The sequence below is a fragment of the Oncorhynchus nerka genome, linkage group LG26 (assembly GCF_034236695.1).
Source record: "Oncorhynchus nerka isolate Pitt River linkage group LG26, Oner_Uvic_2.0, whole genome shotgun sequence".
NCBI classification, from domain to species: Eukaryota; Metazoa; Chordata; class Actinopteri; order Salmoniformes; family Salmonidae; genus Oncorhynchus; species Oncorhynchus nerka.
The window spans coordinates 53,435,743-53,455,964 of record NC_088421.1 but is presented as its reverse complement, the minus strand read 5'-3'; the positions used below and the strand labels follow the sequence as shown (position 1 = coordinate 53,455,964).

Genomic DNA, 20,222 nt, shown 5'->3' with positions numbered 1-20,222 from the left:
CCACTGTTTCTAGACCAGTTAACCCACTGTTCCTAGACCAGTTAACCCACTGTTCCTAGACCAGTTAACCCACTGTTCCTAGATCAGTTAACCCACTGTTCCTAGACCAGTTAACCCACTGTTCCTAGACCAGTTAACCCACTGTTCCTAGACCAGTTAACCCACTGTTCCTAGACCAGTTAACCCCACTGTTCCTAGACCAGTTAACCCACTGTTCCTAGACCAGTTAACCCACTGTTCCTAGACCAGTTAACCCACTGTTCCTAGACCAGTTAAACCCACTGTTCCTAGACCAGTTAACCCCACTGTTCCTAGACCAGTTAACCCACTGTTCCTAGACCAGTTAACCCACTGTTCCTAGACCAGTTAACCCACTGTTCCTAGACCAGTTAACCCACTGTTCCTAGACCAGTTAACCCACTGTTCCTAGACCAGTTAACCAACTGTTCCTAGACCAGTTAACCCACTGTTCCTAGACCAGTTAACCCCACTGTTCCTAGACCAGTTAAACCCACTGTTCCTAGACCAGTTAACCCACTGTTCCTAGGCCAGTTAACCCACTGTTCCTAGACCAGTTAACCCACTGTTCCTAGACCAGTTAACCCACTGTTCCTAGACCAGAGACCAGTTAACCCACTGTTCCTAGACCAGTTAAACCCACTGTTCCTAGACCAGTTAACCCACTGTTCCTAGACCAGTTAACCCACTGTTCCTAGACCAGTTAACCCACTATTCCTAGACCAGTTAACCCACTGTTCCTAGACCAGTTAACCCACTGTTCCTAGACCAGTTAACCCACTGTTCCTAGACCAGTTAAACCCACTGTTCCTAGACCAGTTAACCCACTGTTCCTAGACCAGTTAAACCCACTGTTCCTAGACCAGTTAACCCACTGTTCCTAGACCAGTTAACCCACTGTTCCTAGACCAGTTAACCCACTGTTCCTAGACCAGTTAACCCACTGTTCCTAGACCAGTTAACCCACTGTTCCTAGACCAGTTAACCCACTGTTCCTAGACCAGTTAACCCCACTGTTCCTAGACCAGTTAACCCACTGTTCCTAGACCAGTTAACCCACTGTTCCTAGACCAGTTAACCCACTGTTCCTAGACCAGTTAACCCCACTGTTCTAGACCAGTTAACCCACTGTTCCTAGACCAGTTAACCCACTGTTCCTAGACCAGTTAACCCACTGTTCCTAGACCAGTTAAACCCACTGTTCCTAGACCAGTTAACCCCACTGTTCCTAGACCAGTTAACCCACTGTTCCTAGACCAGTTAACCCACTGTTCCTAGACCAGTTAACCCACTGTTCCTAGACCAGTTAACCACACTGTTCCTAGACCAGTTAACCCCACTGTTCCTAGACCAGTTAACCAACTGTTCCTAGACCAGTTAACCCACTGTTCCTAGACCAGTTAACCCCACTGTTCCTAGACCAGTTAAACCCACTGTTCCTAGACCAGTTAACCCACTGTTCCTAGGCCAGTTAACCCACTGTTCCTAGACCAGTTAACCCACTGTTCCTAGACCAGTTAACCCACTGTTCCTAGACCAGAGACCAGTTAACCCACTGTTCCTAGACCAGTTAAACCCACTGTTCCTAGACCAGTTAACCCACTGTTCCTAGACCAGTTAACCCACTGTTCCTAGACCAGTTAACCCACTGTTCCACTGTTCCTAGACCAGTTAACCCCACTGTTCCTAGACCAGTTAACCCACTGTTCCTAGACCAGTTAACCCACTATTCCTAGACCAGTTAACCCACTGTTCCTAGACCAGTTAACCCACTGTTCCTAGACCAGTTAACCCACTGTTCCTAGACCAGTTAAACCCACTGTTCCTAGACCAGTTAACCCACTGTTCCTAGACCAGTTAAACCCACTGTTCCTAGACCAGTTAACCCACTGTTCCTAGACCAGTTAACCCACTGTTCCTAGACCAGTTAACCCACTGTTCCTAGACCAGTTAACCCACTGTTCCTAGACCAGTTAACCCACTGTTCCTAGACCAGTTAACCCACTGTTCCTAGACCAGTTAACCCCACTGTTCCTAGACCAGTTAACCCACTGTTCCTAGACCAGTTAACCCACTGTTCCTAGACCAGTTAACCCACTGTTCCTAGACCAGTTAACCCACTGTTCCTAGACCAGTTAACCCACTGTTCCTAGACCAGTTAACCAACTGTTCCTAGACCAGTTAACCCACTGTTCCTAGACCAGTTAACCCCACTGTTCCTAGACCAGTTAAACCCACTGTTCCTAGACCAGTTAAACCCACTGTTCCTACACCAGTTAACCCACTGTTCCTAGACCAGAGACCAGTTAACCCACTGTTCCTAGACCAGTTAAACCCACTGTTCCTAGACCAGTTAACCCACTGTTCCTAGACCAGTTAACCCACTGTTCCTAGACCAGTTAACCCACTGTTCCTAGACCAGTTAACCCACTGTTCCTAGACCAGAGACCAGTTAACCCACTGTTCCTAGACCAGTTAAACCCACTGTTCCTACACCAGTTAACCCACTGTTCCTAGACCAGAGACCAGTTAACCCACTGTTCCTAGACCAGTTAAACCCACTGTTCCTAGACCAGTTAACCCACTGTTCCTAGACCAGTTAACCCACTGTTCCTAGACCAGTTAACCCACTATTCCTAGACCAGTTAACCCACTGTTCCTAGACCAGTTAACCCACTGTTCCTAGACCAGTTAACCCACTGTTCCTAGACCAGTTAACCAACTGTTCCTAGACCAGTTAACCCACTGTTCCTAGACCAGTTAACCCCACTGTTCCTAGACCAGTTAAACCCACTGTTCCTAGACCAGTTAACCCACTGTTCCTAGGCCAGTTAACCCACTGTTCCTAGACCAGTTAACCCACTGTTCCTAGACCAGTTAACCCACTGTTCCTAGACCAGAGACCAGTTAACCCACTGTTCCTAGACCAGTTAAACCCACTGTTCCTAGACCAGTTAACCCACTGTTCCTAGACCAGTTAACCCACTGTTCCTAGACCAGTTAACCCACTGTTCCACTGTTCCTAGACCAGTTAACCCCACTGTTCCTAGACCAGTTAACCCACTGTTCCTAGACCAGTTAACCCACTATTCCTAGACCAGTTAACCCACTGTTCCTAGACCAGTTAACCCACTGTTCCTAGACCAGTTAACCCACTGTTCCTAGACCAGTTAAACCCACTGTTCCTAGACCAGTTAACCCACTGTTCCTAGACCAGTTAACCCACTGTTCCTAGACCAGTTAAACCCACTGTTCCTAGACCAGTTAACCCACTGTTCCTAGACCAGTTAACCCACTGTTCCTAGACCAGTTAACCCACTGTTCCTAGACCAGTTAACCCACTGTTCCTAGACCAGTTAACCCACTGTTCCTAGACCAGTTAACCCACTGTTCCTAGACCAGTTAACCAACTGTTCCTAGACCAGTTAACCCACTGTTCCTAGACCAGTTAACCCCACTGTTCCTAGACCAGTTAAACCCACTGTTCCTAGACCAGTTAAACCCACTGTTCCTACACCAGTTAACCCACTGTTCCTAGACCAGAGACCAGTTAACCCACTGTTCCTAGACCAGTTAAACCCACTGTTCCTAGACCAGTTAACCCACTGTTCCTAGACCAGTTAACCCACTGTTCCTAGACCAGTTAACCCACTGTTCCACTGTTCCTAGACCAGTTAACCCCACTGTTCCTAGACCAGTTAACCCACTGTTCCTAGACCAGTTAACCCACTATTCCTAGACCAGTTAACCCACTGTTCCTAGACCAGTTAACCCACTGTTCCTAGACCAGTTAACCCACTGTTCCTAGACCAGTTAAACCCACTGTTCCTAGACCAGTTAACCCACTGTTCCTAGACCAGTTAAACCCACTGTTCCTAGACCAGTTAACCCACTGTTCCTAGACCAGTTAACCCACTGTTCCTAGACCAGTTAACCCACTGTTCCTAGACCAGTTAACCCACTGTTCCTAGACCAGTTAACCCACTGTTCCTAGACCAGTTAACCCCACTGTTCCTAGACCAGTTAACCCACTGTTCCTAGACCAGTTAACCCACTGTTCCTAGACCAGTTAACCCACTGTTCCTAGACCAGTTAACCCACTGTTCCTAGACCAGTTAACCCACTGTTCCTAGACCAGTTAACCCACTGTTCCTAGGCCAGTTAACCCACTGTTCCTAGACCAGTTAACCCACTGTTCCTAGACCAGTTAACCCACTGTTCCTAGACCAGTTAACCCACTGTTCCTAGACCAGTTAACCCACTGTTCCTAGACCAGTTAACACACTGTTCCTAGACCAGTTAAACCCACTGTTCCTAGACCAGTTAACCCACTGTTCCTAGACCAGTTAACCCACTGTTCCTAGACCAGTTAACCCACTGTTCCTAGACCAGTTAACCCACTGTTCCTAGACCAGTTAACCCACTGTTCCTAGACCAGTTAACCCCACTGTTCCTAGACCAGTTAACCCACTGTTCCTACACCAGTTAACCCACTGTTCCTAGACCAGTTAACCCACTGTTCCTAGACCAGTTAACCCACTGTTCCTAGACCAGAGACCAGTTAACCCACTGTTCCTAGACCAGTTAAACCCACTGTTCCTAGACCAGTTAACCCACTGTTCCTAGACCAGTTAACCCACTGTTCCTAGACCAGTTAACCCACTGTTCCACTGTTCCTAGACCAGTTAACCCCACTGTTCCTAGACCAGTTAACCCACTGTTCCTAGACCAGTTAACCCACTATTCCTAGACCAGTTAACCCACTGTTCCTAGACCAGTTAACCCACTGTTCCTAGACCAGTTAACCCACTGTTCCTAGACCAGTTAAACCCACTGTTCCTAGACCAGTTAACCCACTGTTCCTAGACCAGTTAAACCCACTGTTCCTAGACCAGTTAACCCACTGTTCCTAGACCAGTTAACCCACTGTTCCTAGACCAGTTAACCCACTGTTCCTAGACCAGTTAACCCACTGTTCCTAGACCAGTTAACCCACTGTTCCTAGACCAGTTAACCAACTGTTCCTAGACCAGTTAACCCACTGTTCCTAGACCAGTTAACCCCACTGTTCCTAGACCAGTTAAACCCACTGTTCCTAGACCAGTTAACCCACTGTTCCTACACCAGTTAACCCACTGTTCCTAGACCAGAGACCAGTTAACCCACTGTTCCTAGACCAGTTAAACCCACTGTTCCTAGACCAGTTAACCCACTGTTCCTAGACCAGTTAACCCACTGTTCCTAGACCAGTTAACCCACTGTTCCACTGTTCCTAGACCAGTTAACCCCACTGTTCCTAGACCAGTTAACCCACTGTTCCTAGACCAGTTAACCCACTATTCCTAGACCAGTTAACCCACTGTTCCTAGACCAGTTAACCCACTGTTCCTAGACCAGTTAACCCACTGTTCCTAGACCAGTTAAACCCACTGTTCCTAGACCAGTTAACCCACTGTTCCTAGACCAGTTAAACCCACTGTTCCTAGACCAGTTAACCCACTGTTCCTAGACCAGTTAACCCACTGTTCCTAGACCAGTTAACCCACTGTTCCTAGACCAGTTAACCCACTGTTCCTAGACCAGTTAACCCACTGTTCCTAGACCAGTTAACCCCACTGTTCCTAGACCAGTTAACCCACTGTTCCTAGACCAGTTAACCCACTGTTCCTAGACCAGTTAACCCACTGTTCCTAGACCAGTTAACCCACTGTTCCTAGACCAGTTAACCCACTGTTCCTAGGCCAGTTAACCCACTGTTCCTAGACCAGTTAATCCACTGTTCCTAGACCAGTTAACCCACTGTTCCTAGACCAGTTAACCCACTGTTCCTAGACCAGTTAACACACTGTTCCTAGACCAGTTAACACACTGTTCCTAGACCAGTTAAACCCACTGTTCCTAGACCAGTTAACCCACTGTTCCTAGACCAGTTAACCCACTGTTCCTAGACCAGTTAACCCACTGTTCCTAGACCAGTTAACCCACTGTTCCTAGACCAGTTAACCCCACTGTTCCTAGACCAGTTAACCCACTGTTCCTAGACCAGTTAACCCACTGTTCCTAGACCAGTTAACCCACTGTTCCTAGACCAGTTAACCCACTGTTCCTAGACCAGTTAAACCCACTGTTCCTAGACCAGTTAACCCACTGTTCCTAGACCAGTTAACCCACTGTTCCTAGACCAGTTAACCCACTGTTCCTAGACCAGTTAACCCACTGTTCCTAGACCAGTTAAACCCACTGTTCCTAGACCAGTTAACCCACTGTTCCTAGACCAGTTAACCCACTGTTCCTAGACCAGTTAACCCACTGTTCCTAGACCAGTTAACCCACTGTTCCTAGACCAGTTAACCCACTGTTCCTAGACCAGTTAACCCACTGTTCCTAGGCCAGTTAAACCACTGTTCCTAGGCCAGTTAACCCACCGTTCCTAGACCAGTTAACCCACCGTTCCTAGACCAGTTAACCCACCGTTCCTAGACCAGTTAACCCACTGTTCCTAGACCAGTTAACCCACTGTTCCTAGACCAGTTAAACCCACTTCCTAGGCCGTCATTGTAAATAAGGATTTGTTCTTAACTGACTTGCCCAGTTAAATAAAGGTTAAGTTAAACCTAAATGGAAAAAGTTTGGAAGCCCCCAAAATTCTTCCTAGAGCTGGCCGCCCAGGAAAACTGAGCAATCGTGGGAGAAGGGCCTTGGTCAGGGAGGTGACCAAAGACCCGATGGTCTCTGGCAGAGCTCCAGATTTCCTCTGTGGAGAACCTTCCAGAAGGACAACCATCTCTGCAGCACTCCACCAATCAGGCCTTTATGGTAGAGTGGCCAGACGGAAGCCACTCCTCCGTAAAAGGGACATGACAGCCCGCTTAGAGTTTGCCAAAAGGCAACTAAAGGACAGACCATGAGAAACAAGATTCTTTGGTCTGATAAAACCAAGATTGAAGTCTTTGGCATGAATGCTAAGCTTCATGTCTGGAGGAAACCTGGCACCATGACGGTGAAGCACGGTGGTGGCAGCATCCCTACGGTGAAGCACGGTGGTGGCAGCATCCCTACGGTGAAGCACGGTGGTGGCAGCATCCCTACGGTGAAGCACGGTGGTGGCAGCATCCCTACGGTGAAGCACGGTGGTGGCAGCGTCCCTACGGTGAAGCGTGGTGGTGGCAGCATCATGCTGTGGGGATGTTTTTTAGCTGCAGGGACTGGGAGACTAGTCAGGATCGAGGGAAAGATGAACGGAGCAAAGTGCAGAGAGATCCTTAATGAAAAGGTGCTCCAGAGCGCTCAGAACCTCAGACTAGGGAGAAGGTTCACCTTCCAACAGGACAATGACCCCTAAGCACACAGCCAAGACAACACAGGAGTGGCTTCGGGACAAGTCTCTGAATGTCCTTGAATGGCCCAGCCAGAGCCCGGACTTGAACCTGATCGAACATCTCTACAGAGACCTGAAAATAGCTATGCAGTGACACTCCCTGTCCAACCTGACAGAGCTTGAGAGGATCTGCAGAGAAGAACGGGAGAAACTCCCCAAATACAGGTGTGCCAAGCTTGTAGCATCACACCCAAGAAGACTAGAGGCTGTAATCGCTGCCAAAGGTGCATTAACAAAGTACTGAGTAAAGGGTCTGAATACTTATGGAAATGTGATGTTTCAGTTTTTTATTTTTTATACATTTGCAAAAAAAATCAAAAAACCCGTTTTTGCTTTGTCATCATGGGGTATTGTGATGTCATCATGGGGTATTGTGATGTCATTATGGGGTATTGGGATGTCATTATGGGGTATTGTGATGTCATCATGGGGTATTGTGATGTCATCATGGGGTATTGTGATGTCATTATGGGGTATTGTGATGTCATCATGGGGTATTGTGATGTCATTATGGGGTATTGTGATGTCATTATGGGGTATTGGGATGTCATTATGGGGTATTGGGATGTCATTATGGGGTATTGGGATGTCATTATGGGGTATTGGGATGTCATTATGGGGTATTGGGATGTCATTATGGGGTATTGGGATGTCATTATGGGGTATTGGGATGTCATCATGGGGTATTGTGATGTCATCATGGGGTATTGTGATGTCATTATGGGGTATTGTGATGTCATCATGGGGTATTGTGATGTCATTATGGGGTATTGTGATGTCATCATGGGGTATTGTGATGTCATTATGGGGTATTGTGATGTCATCATGGGGTATTGGGATGTCATTATGGGGTAGTGTGATGTCATTATGGGGTAGTGTGATGTCATTATGGGGTATTGGGATGTCATTATGGGGTATTGTAATGTCATTATGGGGTATTGTGATGTCATCATGGGGTATTGTGATGTCATTATGGGGTATTGTGATGTCATCATGGGGTATTGGGATGTCATTATGGGGTATTGTGATGTCATCATGGGGTATTGGGATGTCATTATGGGGTATTGTGATGTCATTATGGGGTATTGGGATGTCATTATGGGGTTTTGGGATGTCATTATGGGGTATTGGGATGTCATTATTGGTTATTGGGATGTCATTATTGGTTATTGGGATGTCATTATGGGGTATTGGGATGTCATTATGGGGTATTGGGATGTCATTATGGGGTATTGGGATGTCATTATGGGGTATTGGGATGTCATTATGGGGTATTGGGATGTCATTATGGGGTATTGGGATGTCATTATGGGGTATTGTGTGTAAATTGATAAGGGGAAAAAAATATTGAATCCACTTTAGAATGATGCTGCAGCGTAACAAAATGTGGAAAAAGCCAAGTTGGTCTCAATACTTTCTGAATGCACTGTGTATTTCTCCAGGTGGAGCAGGCTCTGACCCCAGAGTTTAAGGGTTAATGTTTCTCCAGGTGGAGCAGGCTCTGACCCCAGAGTTTAAGGGTTAATGTTTCTCCAGGTGGAGCAGTCTCTGACCCCAGAGTTTAAGGGTTAATGTTTCTCCAGGTGGAGCAGGCTCTGACCCCAGAGTTTAAGGGTTAATGTTTCTCTAGGTGGAGCAGGGTCTGACCCCAGAGTTTAAGGGTTAATGTTTCTCCAGGTGGAGCAGGCTCTGACCCCAGAGTTTAAGGGTTAGGGTGTTAATGTGTATGAATGTTTCTCTAGGTGTGGCGGTGGCCCTGAAGCAGGCTCTGACCCCAGAGTTCAAGACGTATCAGTACCAGGTGCTCTCTAACTGCAGAGCTATGGCCCCAGAGTTTAAGGGTTAATGTTTCTCTAGGTGTGGCGGTGGCCCTGAAGCAGGCTCTGACCCCAGAGTTCAAGGCGTATCAGTACCAGGTGCTCTCTAACTGCAGAGCGATGGCCCCAGAGTTTAAGGGTTAATGTTTCTCTAGGTGTGGCCGTGGCCCTGAAGCAGGCTCTGACCCCAGAGTTCAAGGCGTATCGGTACCAGGTGCTCTCTAACTGCAGAGCTATGGCCCCAGAGTTTAAGGGTTAATGTTTCTCTAGGTGTGGCGGTGGCCCTGAAGCAGGCTCTGACCCCAGAGTTCAAGACGTATCAGTACCAGGTGCTCTCTAACTGCAGAGCTATGGCCCCAGAGTTTAAGGGTTAATGTTTCTCTAGGTGTGGCCGTGGCCCTGAAGCAGGCTCTGACCCCAGAGTTCAAGGCGTATCAGTACCAGGTGCTCTCTAACTGCAGAGCGATGGCCCCAGTTTAAGGGTTAATGTTTCTCTAGGTGTGGCCGTGGCCCTGAAGCAGGCTCTGACCCCAGAGTTCAAGGCGTATCAGTACCAGGTGCTCTCTAACTGCAGAGCGATGGCCAACGCCCTCATCAACCACGGGTACAAGATCGTCACCGGTGAGACAATAATGTCATGGTTGGGTTAATGTTGTGTTAATGTTGTGTTAATGTTGCTGTATGGTTGTGTTAATGTTGCTGTAGGGTTGTGGTTAACAGACTGTAACCTGTGTTAATGTTGTGTTAATGTTGCTCTAGGGTTGTGTTAATGTTGCTGTAGGGTTGTGGTTAACAGACTGTAACCTGTGTTAATGTTGGGTTAATGTTGCTGTAGGGTTGTGTTAATGTTGCTGTAGGGTTGTGTTAATGTTGCTGTATGGTTGTGTTAATGTTGTGTTAATGTTGCTGTAGGGTTGTGTTAATGTTGCTGTAGGGTTGTGTTAATGTTGTGTTAATGTTGCTGTATGGTTGTGTTAATGTTGTGTTAATGTTGCTGTATGGTTGTGTTAATGTTGCTGTATGGTTGTGTTAATGTTGCTGTATGGTTGTGTTAATGCTGCTCTAGGGTTGTGTTAATGTTGTGTTAATGTTGCTGTAGGGTTGTGGTTAACAGACTGTAACCTGTGTTAATGTTGCTGTAGGGTTGTGTTAATGTTGCTGTAGGGTTGTGTTAATGTTGTGTTAATGTTGCTGTATGGTTGTGTTAATGTTGCTGTAGGGTTGTGTTAATGTTGTGTTAATGTTGCTGTATGGTTGTGTTAATGTTGTGTTAATGTTGCTGTATGGTTGTGTTAATGTTGTGTTAATGTTGCTGTATGGTTGTGTTAATGCTGCTGTATGGTTGTGTTAATGTTGCTGTAGGGTTGTGTTAATGTTGCTGTATGGTTGTGTTAATGTTGCTGTAGGGTTGTGTTAATGTTGTGTTAATGTTGCTGTATGGTTGTGTTAATGTTGTGTTAATGTTGCTGTATGGTTGTGTTAATGTTGCTGTATGGTTGTGTTAATGTTGCTGTAGGGTTGTGTTAATGTTGTGTTAATGTTGCTGTATGGTTGTGTTAATGTTGTGTTAATGTTGCTGTATGGTTGTGTTAATGTTGCTGTATGGTTGTGTTAATGTTGCTGTATGGTTGTGTTAATGTTGCTGTAGGGTTGTGTTAATGTTGCTGTATGGTTGTGTTAATGTTGCTGTAGGGTTGTGTTAATGTTGTGTTAATGTTGCTGTATGGTTGTGTTAATGTTGTGTTAATGTTGCTGTATGGTTGTGTTAATGTTGCTGTATGGTTGTGTTAATGTTGCTGTATGGTTGTGTTAATGTTGTTGTATGGTTGTGTTAATGTTGCTGTATGGTTGTGTTAATGTTGCTGTAGGGTTGTGTTAATGTTGCTGTATGGTTGTGTTAATGTTGCTGTAGGGTTGTGTTAATGTTGCTGTAGGGTTGTTGTATGGTTGTGTTAATGTTGCTGTATGGTTGTGTTAATGTTGCTGTATGGTTGTGTTAATGTTGTTGTATGGTTGTGTTAATGTTGTTGTATGGTCGTGTTAATGTTGCTGTATGGTTGTGTTAATGTTGCTGTAGGGTTGTTGTATGGTTGTGTTAATGTTGTTGTATGGTTGTGTTAATGTTGCTGTATGGTTGTTGTATGGTTGTGTTAATGTTGCTGTATGGTTGTTGTATGGTTGTGTTAATGTTGCTGTAGGGTTGTTGTATGGTTGTGTTAATGTTGCTGTAGGGTTGTTGTATGGTTGTGTTAATGTTGTTGTATGGTTGTGTTAATGTTGTTGTATGGTTGTGTTAATGTTGCTGTAGGGTTGTTGTATGGTTGTGTTAATGTTGTTGTATGGTTGTGTTAATGTTGTTGTATGGTTGTGTTAATGTTGTTGTATGGTTGTGTTAATGTTGTTGTATGGTTGTGTTAATGTTGCTGTAGGGGGTTCTGATAACCATCTGATCTTACTGGACCTGAGACCCAACGGGACGGACGGAGGACGAGCTGAGAAGGTTCTAGAAGCTGCTGCCATCGCCTGCAACAAGAACACCTGTCCAGGTAACTAACAGACACAGTCCTCTGTATATAGTAACAGACACAGTCCTCTGTATATAGTAACAGACACAGTCCTCTGTATATAGTAACAGACACAGTCCTCTGTAGGTGGTCAGAGTGCTCTGTCTCCCCAGTTGTCTGTATATAGTAACAGACACAGTCCTCTGTAGGTGGTCAGAGTGCTCTGTGTCCCCAGTTGTCTGTATATAGTAACAGACACAGTCCTCTGTAGGTGGTGAGAGTGCTCTGTGTCCCCAGTTGTCTGTATATAGTAACAGACACAGTCCTCTGTATATGGTAACAGACACAGTCCTCTGTAGGTGGCCAGAGTGCTCTGTGTCCCCAGTTGTCTGTATATAGTAACAGACACAGTCCTCTGTAGGTGGTCAGAGTGCTCTGTGTCCCCAGTTGTCTGTATATAGTAACAGACACAGTCCTCTGTATATGGTAACAGACACAGTCCTCTGTAGGTGGTCAGAGTGCTCTGTGTCCCCAGTTGTCTGTATATAGTAACAGACACAGTCCTCTGTAGGTGGTCAGAGTGCTCTGTGTCTCCAGTTGTCTGTATATAGTAACAGACACAGTCCTCTGTAGGTGGTCAGAGTGCTCTGTGTCTCCAGTTGTCTGTATATAGTAACAGACACAGTCCTCTGTATATAGTAACAGACACAGTCCTCTGTAGGTGGTCAGAGTGCTCTGTGTCCCCAGTTGTCTGTATATGGTAACAGACACAGTCCTCTGTAGGTGGTCAGAGTGCTCTGTGTCCCCAGTTGTCTTTATATAGTAACAGACACAGTCCTCTGTAGGTGGTCAGAGTGCTCTGTGTCCCCAGTTGTCTGTATATAGTAACAGACACAGTCCTCTGTAGGTGGTCAGAGTGCTCTGTGTCCCCAGTTGTCTGTATATAGTAACAGACACAGTCCTCTGTAGGTGGTCAGAGTGCTCTGTGTCCCCAGTTGTCTGTATATAGTAACAGACACAGTCCTCTGTAGGTGGTCAGAGTGCTCTGTGTCCCCAGTTGTCTGTATATGGTAACAGACACAGTCCTCTGTAGGTGGTCAGAGTGCTCTGTGTCCCCAGTTGTCTGTATATAGTAACAGACACAGTCCTCTGTATATAGTAACAGACACAGTCCTCTGTAGGTGGTCAGAGTGCTCTGTGTCCCCAGTTGTCTGTATATAGTAACAGACACAGTCCTCTGTAGGTGGTCAGAGTGCTCTGTGTCCCCAGTTGTCTGTATATGGTAACAGACACAGTCCTCTGTAGGTGGTCAGAGTGCTCTGTGTCCCCAGTTGTCTGTATATAGTAACAGACACAGTCCTCTGTAGGTGGTCAGAGTGCTCTGTGTCCCCAGTTGTCTGTATATAGTAACAGACACAGTCCTCTGTAGGTGGTCAGAGTGCTCTGTGTCCCCAGTTGTCTGTATATAGTAACAGACACAGTCCTCTGTAGGTGGTCAGAGTGCTCTGTCTCCCCAGTTGTCTGTATATAGTAACAGACACAGTCCTCTGTAGGTGGTCAGAGTGCTCTGTCTCCCAGTTGTCTGTATATAGTAACAGACACAGTCCTCTGTAGGTGGTCAGAGTGCTCTGTGTCCCCAGTTGTCTGTATATAGTAACAGACACAGTCCTCTGTAGGTGGTGAGAGTGCTCTGTGTCCCCAGTTGTCTGTATATAGTAACAGACACAGTCCTCTGTATATGGTAACAGACACAGTCCTCTGTAGGTGGCCAGAGTGCTCTGTGTCCCCAGTTGTCTGTATATAGTAACAGACACAGTCCTCTGTAGGTGGTCAGAGTGCTCTGTGTCCCCAGTTGTCTGTATATAGTAACAGACACAGTCCTCTGTATATGGTAACAGACACAGTCCTCTGTAGGTGGTCAGAGTGCTCTGTGTCCCCAGTTGTCTGTATATAGTAACAGACACAGTCCTCTGTAGGTGGTCAGAGTGCTCTGTGTCTCCAGTTGTCTGTATATAGTAACAGACACAGTCCTCTGTAGGTGGTCAGAGTGCTCTGTGTCTCCAGTTGTCTGTATATAGTAACAGACACAGTCCTCTGTATATAGTAACAGACACAGTCCTCTGTAGGTGGTCAGAGTGCTCTGTGTCCCAGTTGTCTGTATATGGTAACAGACACAGTCCTCTGTAGGTGGTCAGAGTGCTCTGTGTCCCCAGTTGTCTTTATATAGTAACAGACACAGTCCTCTGTAGGTGGTCAGAGTGCTCTGTGTCCCCAGTTGTCTGTATATAGTAACAGACACAGTCCTCTGTAGGTGGTCAGAGTGCTCTGTGTCCCCAGTTGTCTGTATATAGTAACAGACACAGTCCTCTGTAGGTGGTCAGAGTGCTCTGTGTCCCCAGTTGTCTGTATATAGTAACAGACACAGTCCTCTGTAGGTGGTCAGAGTGCTCTGTGTCCCCAGTTGTCTGTATATGGTAACAGACACAGTCCTCTGTAGGTGGTCAGAGTGCTCTGTGTCCCCAGTTGTCTGTATATAGTAACAGACACAGTCCTCTGTATATAGTAACAGACACAGTCCTCTGTAGGTGGTCAGAGTGCTCTGTGTCCCCAGTTGTCTGTATATAGTAACAGACACAGTCCTCTGTAGGTGGTCAGAGTGCTCTGTGTCCCCAGTTGTCTGTATATGGTAACAGACACAGTCCTCTGTAGGTGGTCAGAGTGCTCTGTGTCCCCAGTTGTCTGTATATAGTAACAGACACAGTCCTCTGTAGGTGGTCAGAGTGCTCTGTGTCCCCAGTTGTCTGTATATAGTAACAGACACAGTCCTCTGTAGGTGGTCAGAGTGCTCTGTGTCCCCAGTTGTCTGTATATAGTAACAGACACAGTCCTCTGTAGGTGGTCAGAGTGCTCTGTCTCCCCAGTTGTCTGTATATAGTAACAGACACAGTCCTCTGTAGGTGGTCAGAGTGCTCTGTCTCCCCAGTTGTCTGTATATAGTAACAGACACAGTCCTCTGTAGGTGGTCAGAGTGCTCTGTGTCCCCAGTTGTCTGTATATAGTAACAGACACAGTCCTCTGTAGGTGGTGAGAGTGCTCTGTGTCCCCAGTTGTCTGTATATAGTAACAGACACAGTCCTCTGTATATGGTAACAGACACAGTCCTCTGTAGGTGGCCAGAGTGCTCTGTGTCCCCAGTTGTCTGTATATAGTAACAGACACAGTCCTCTGTAGGTGGTCAGAGTGCTCTGTGTCCCCAGTTGTCTGTATATAGTAACAGACACAGTCCTCTGTATATGGTAACAGACACAGTCCTCTGTAGGTGGTCAGAGTGCTCTGTGTCCCCAGTTGTCTGTATATAGTAACAGACACAGTCCTCTGTAGGTGGTCAGAGTGCTCTGTGTCTCCAGTTGTCTGTATATAGTAACAGACACAGTCCTCTGTAGGTGGTCAGAGTGCTCTGTGTCTCCAGTTGTCTGTATATAGTAACAGACACAGTCCTCTGTATATAGTAACAGACACAGTCCTCTGTAGGTGGTCAGAGTGCTCTGTGTCCCCAGTTGTCTGTATATAGTAACAGACACAGTCCTCTGTAGGTGGTCAGAGTGCTCTGTGTCCCCAGTTGTCTGTATATAGTAACAGACACAGTCCTCTGTAGGTGGTCAGAGTGCTCTGTGTCCCCAGTTGTCTGTATATGGTAACAGACACAGTCCTCTGTAGGTGGTCAGAGTGCTCTGTGTCCCCAGTTGTCTGTATATAGTAACAGACACAGTCCTCTGTAGGTGGTCAGAGTGCTCTGTCTCCCCAGTTGTCTGTATATAGTAACAGACACAGTCCTCTGTAGGTGGTCAGAGTGCTCTGTGTCCCCAGTTGTCTGTATATAGTAACAGACACAGTCCTCTGTAGGTGGTCAGAGTGCTCTGTCTCCCCAGTTGTCTGTATATAGTAACAGACACAGTCCTCTGTAGGTGGTCAGAGTGCTCTGTCTCCCCAGTTGTCTGTATATAGTAACAGACACAGTCCTCTGTAGGTGGTCAGAGTGCTCTGTGTCCCCAGTTGTCTGTATATAGTAACAGACACAGTCCTCTGTAGGTGGTCAGAGTGCTCTGTGTCCCCAGTTGTCTGTATATAGTAACAGACACAGTCCTCTGTAGGTGGTCAGAGTGCTCTGTGTCCCTAGTTGTCTGTATATAGTAACAGACACAGTCCTCTGTAGGTGGTCAGAGTGCTCTGTGTCCCCAGTCCTCTGTATATAGTAACAGACACAGTCCTCTGTAGGTGGTCAGAGTGCTCTGTGTCCCCAGTTGTCTGTATATAGTAACAGACACAGTCCTCTGTAGGTGGTCAGAGTGCTCTGTGTCCCCAGTTGTCTGTATATAGTAACAGACACAGTCCTCTGTAGGTGGTCAGAGTGCTCTGTGTCCCCAGTTGTCTGTATATAGTAACAGACACAGTCCTCTGTAGGTGGTCAGAGTGCTCTGTGTCCCCAGTTGTCTGTATATAGTAACAGACACAGTCCTCTGTAGGTGGTCAGAGTGCTCTGTGTCCCCAGTTGTCTGTACATGTGTGTGTATATACGTAATGTGTGTGTGTGTGTGTGTGTGTGTATATACATAATGTGTGTGTGTGTGTGTATACATAATGTGTGTGTGTGTGTGTATACATAATGTGTGTGTGTATACATAATGTGTGTGTGTGTATATACATAATGTGTGTGTGTGTGTATACATAATGTGTGTGTGTGTATACATAATGTGTGTGTGTGTATATACATAATGTGTGTGTGTGTGTATACATAATGTGTGTGTGTATACATAATGTGTGTGTGTGTATATACATAATGTGTGTGTGTGTGTATACATAATGTGTGTGTGTGTGTGTATACATAATGTGTGTGTGTGTATATACATAATGTGTGTGTGTGTGTATACATAATGTGTGTGTGTGTGTATATACATAATGTGTGTGTGTGTGTGTATACATAATGTGTGTGTGTGTGTGTATACATAATGTGTGTGTATGTATATACATAATGTGTGTGTGTATACATAATGTGTGTGTGTGTGTATATACATAATGTGTGTGTGTGTGTGTGTGTGTGTGTGTGTGTGTGTGTAGGTGATAAGAGTGCGCTGCGTCCCAGCGGTCTGAGGTTCGGCTCTCCTGCTCTGACCTCCAGAGGAATGGTTGAAGACGACTTCAGGAAGGTCGCAGAGTTCATCCACAGAGGTGACCCCTGACCCCTAACCTCTGTGTCTATAGACATAGTGCTGACCCTAGATGTCCAGCTAGCAGACCAAGGCCACCCCTAACCCCCTGACCTCTGTGTCTATAGACATAGTGCTGACCCTAGATGTCCAGCTAGCAGACCAAGGCCACCTCTAACCCCCTGACCCCTGACCTCTGTGTCTATAGACATAGTGCTGACCCTAGATGTCCAGCTAGCAGACCAAGGCCACCCCTAACCCCCTGACCTCTGTGTCTATAGACATAGTGCTGACCCTAGATGTCCAGCTAGCAGACCAAGGCCACCTCTAACCCCCTGACCTCTGTGTCTATAGACATAGTGCTGACCCTAGATGTCCAGCTAGCAGACCAAGGCCACCTCTAACCCCCTGACCTCTGTGTCTATAGACAGTGCTGACCCTAGATGTCCAGCTAGCAGACCAAGGCCACCTCTAACCCCCTGACCTCTGTGTCTATAGACATAGTGCTGACCCTAGATGTCCAGCTAGCAGACCAAGGCCACCCCTAACCCCCTGACCTCTGTGTCTATAGACATAGTGCTGACACTAGATGTCCAGCTAGCAGACCAAGGCCACCTCTAACCCCCTGACCTCTGTGTCTATAGACATAGTGCTGACCCTAGATGTCCAGCTAGCAGACCAAGGCCACCTCTAACCCCTGACCTCTGTGTCTATAGACATAGTGCTGACCCTAGATGTCCAGCTAGCAGACCAAGGCCACCTCTAACCCCTTGACCTCTCACCCCTCGTTCTCTTACAGGTATCCAGATGACCCTGGACCTCCAGGCCTCTCTGCAGCCCAAGGCGACCCTGAAGGAGTTTAAGGAGGCCCTGGCAGGGGAGGGGAAGCACCAGGAGAGGGTATCAGAGCTGAGGGGGGAGGTGGAGGCTTTCGCTGGGGGGTTCCCCATGCCTGGTCTGGAGGAACTTTAAAGACCTGTTTTCAAGATGAAATGTTTTCATGTCACCTCATCATACCTCTGCTGTCCTCTGCCTTACCGGTTTGACTGACTGTTTCCTTCTCTGCTGTCCTCTGTCTTAACGGTTTGACTGACTGTTTCCTTCTCTGCTGTCCCCTGTCTTAACGGTTTGACTGACTGGTTTGTCCTCTGCCTTACCGGTTTGACTGACTGGTTTGTCCCCTGCCTTAACGGTTTGACTGACTGTTTCCTTCTCTGCTGTCCCCTGCCTTAACGGTTTGACTGACTGGTTTGTCCTCTGTCTTACCGGTTTGACTGACTGTTTCCTTCTCTGCTGTCCCCTGCCTTAACGGTTTGACTGACTGGTTTGTCCTCTGCCTTAACGGTTTGACTGACTGGTTTGTCCTCTGCCTTAACGGTTTGACTGACTGGTTTGTCCCCTGCCTTAACGGTTTGACTGACTGGTTTGTCCTCTGCCTTAACGGTTTGACTGACTGGTTTGTCCCCTGTCTTAACGGTTTGACTGACTGGTTTGTCCCCTGCCTTAACGGTTTGACTGACTGGTTTGTCCTCTGCCTTAACGGTTTGACTGACTGTTTCCTTCTCTGCTGTCCTCTGTCTTAACGGTTTGACTGACTGTTTCCTTCTCTGCTGTCCTCTGTCTTAACGGTTTGACTGACTGGTTTGTCCTCTGCCTTAACGGTTTGACTGACTGGTTTGTCCTCTGCCTTACCGGTTTGACTGACTGTTTCCTTCTCTGCTGTCCTCTGTCTTACCGGTTTGACTGACTGGTTTGTCCTCTGCCTTAACGGTTTGACTGACTGGTTTGTCCTCTGCCTTAACAGTTTGACTGACTGGTTTGTCCCCTGCCTTAACGGTTTGACTGACTGGTTTGTCCCCTGCCTTAACAGTTTGACTGACTGGTTTGTCCCCTGCCTTAACAGTTTGACTGACTGGTTTGTCCCCTGCCTTAACGGTTTGACTGACTGGTTTGTCCCCTGCCTTAACGGTTTGACTGACTGGTTTGTCCCCTGCCTTAACAGTTTGACTGACTGTGTTTCCTTCTCTGCCTTAACGGTTTAATGTAATGAAACCCAACACCAATAAAACTCAAAGATGTGGAACACACCTCGGTCTCTACCTTCTCTTTTTCTTCAGAAGATGAACGATACTGTAGGTAGCATGTGTGGATCAATGGATGTGATTAGAGATGATAGCATGTGTGGATCAATGGCTGTGATTAGAGATGAACTGTAGGTAGCATGTGTGGATCAATGGATGTGATTAGAGATGATAGCATGTGTGGATCAATGGATGTGATTAGAGATGAACTGTAGGTAGCATGTGTGGATCAATGGCTGTGATTAGAGATGAACTGTAGGTAGCATGTGTGGATCAATGGATGTGATTAGAGATGAACTGTAGATAGCATGTGTGGATCAATGGATGTGATTAGAGATGAACTGTAGGTAGCATGTGTGGATCAATGGATGTGATTAGAGATGAACTGTAGGTAGCATGTGTGGATCAATGGATGTGATTAGAGATGAACTGTAGATAGCATGTGTGGATCAATGGATGTGATTAGAGATGAACTGTAGGTAGCATGTGTGGATCAATGGATATGAGTAGAGCATTGTGGGTAGATGTAGAGCCCGTCGGCCATTAGGATTTGGTTCCAGATACACACATTTATCATGTTTCCATTGAGAGAGAAAGATGACTAGAGGAACCGTCTGGAGAGGAACCGTCTGGAGAGGAACCGGCTGGAGAGGAACCGGCTGGAGAGGAACCGGCTGTGTTTTATCTGTCTGGAGAGGAACCGTCTGGAGAGGAACCGTCTGGAGAGGAACCGTCTGGAGAGAGGAACCGTCTGGAGAGGAACCGGCTGGAGAGGAACCGGCTGTAGAGGAACCGTCTGGAGAGGAACCGTCTGGAGAGGAACCGTCTGGAGAGGAACCGGCTGGAGAGGAACCAGCTGTGTTTTATCTGACTGGAGAGGAACCGGCTGTGTTTTATCTGACTGGAGAGGAACCGTCTGGAGAGGAACCGGCTGGAGAGGAACCGGCTGTGTTTTATCTGACTGGAGAGGAACCAGCTGTGTTTTATCTGACTGGAGAGGAACCGGCTGTGTTTTATCTGACTGGAGAGGAACCGTCTGGAGAGGAACCGGCTGGAGAGGAACCGTCTGGAGAGGAACCAGCTGTGTTTTATCTGACTGGAGAGGAACCGTCTGGAGAGGAACCGGCTGTGTTTTATCTGACTGGAGAGGAACCGGCTGGAGAGGAACCGTCTGGAGAGGAACCAGCTGTGTTTTATCTGACTGGAGAGGAACCGTCTGG

The 20,222-nt window shown here is 46.9% G+C and overlaps 1 pseudogene; it reads left to right on the top strand.

Annotated features, from left to right (window-relative positions):
- Positions 1–19,008, top strand: part of LOC135564922 (serine hydroxymethyltransferase, cytosolic-like) — a 76,151-nt pseudogene extending 57,143 nt beyond the window's left edge.
- Positions 19,009–20,222: the final 1,214 nt, after the last annotated feature.